The sequence below is a fragment of the Pterocles gutturalis genome, unplaced genomic scaffold (assembly GCF_000699245.1).
Source record: "Pterocles gutturalis isolate BGI_N339 unplaced genomic scaffold, ASM69924v1 scaffold852, whole genome shotgun sequence".
NCBI classification, from domain to species: domain Eukaryota; kingdom Metazoa; phylum Chordata; class Aves; order Pterocliformes; family Pteroclidae; genus Pterocles; species Pterocles gutturalis.
Window position 1 is genome coordinate 31,542 of NW_010112309.1, and position 222 is coordinate 31,763.

Consider the following 222-nt stretch of genomic DNA (forward strand, 5'->3'; position numbering starts at 1 on the left):
CCCCGTCCTCTCCCATCATGTCCTGTCCCATCCCATCCCATGCCATCCCATCCCACCCCAGTTAGCGTTGAACCCAATAAAAATAAGATGCCACAAACAACAGGGTGTCCTCAGCACTAGCGTGGTGCAAAGGGGAAGGCTCTGCGGGCAGGGGACTCTCGGTCAGGACACGCGTCTCCGTGCTTCAGTTTCTCCACTGGAGCAGCGCGTGTCCTTGGTTCA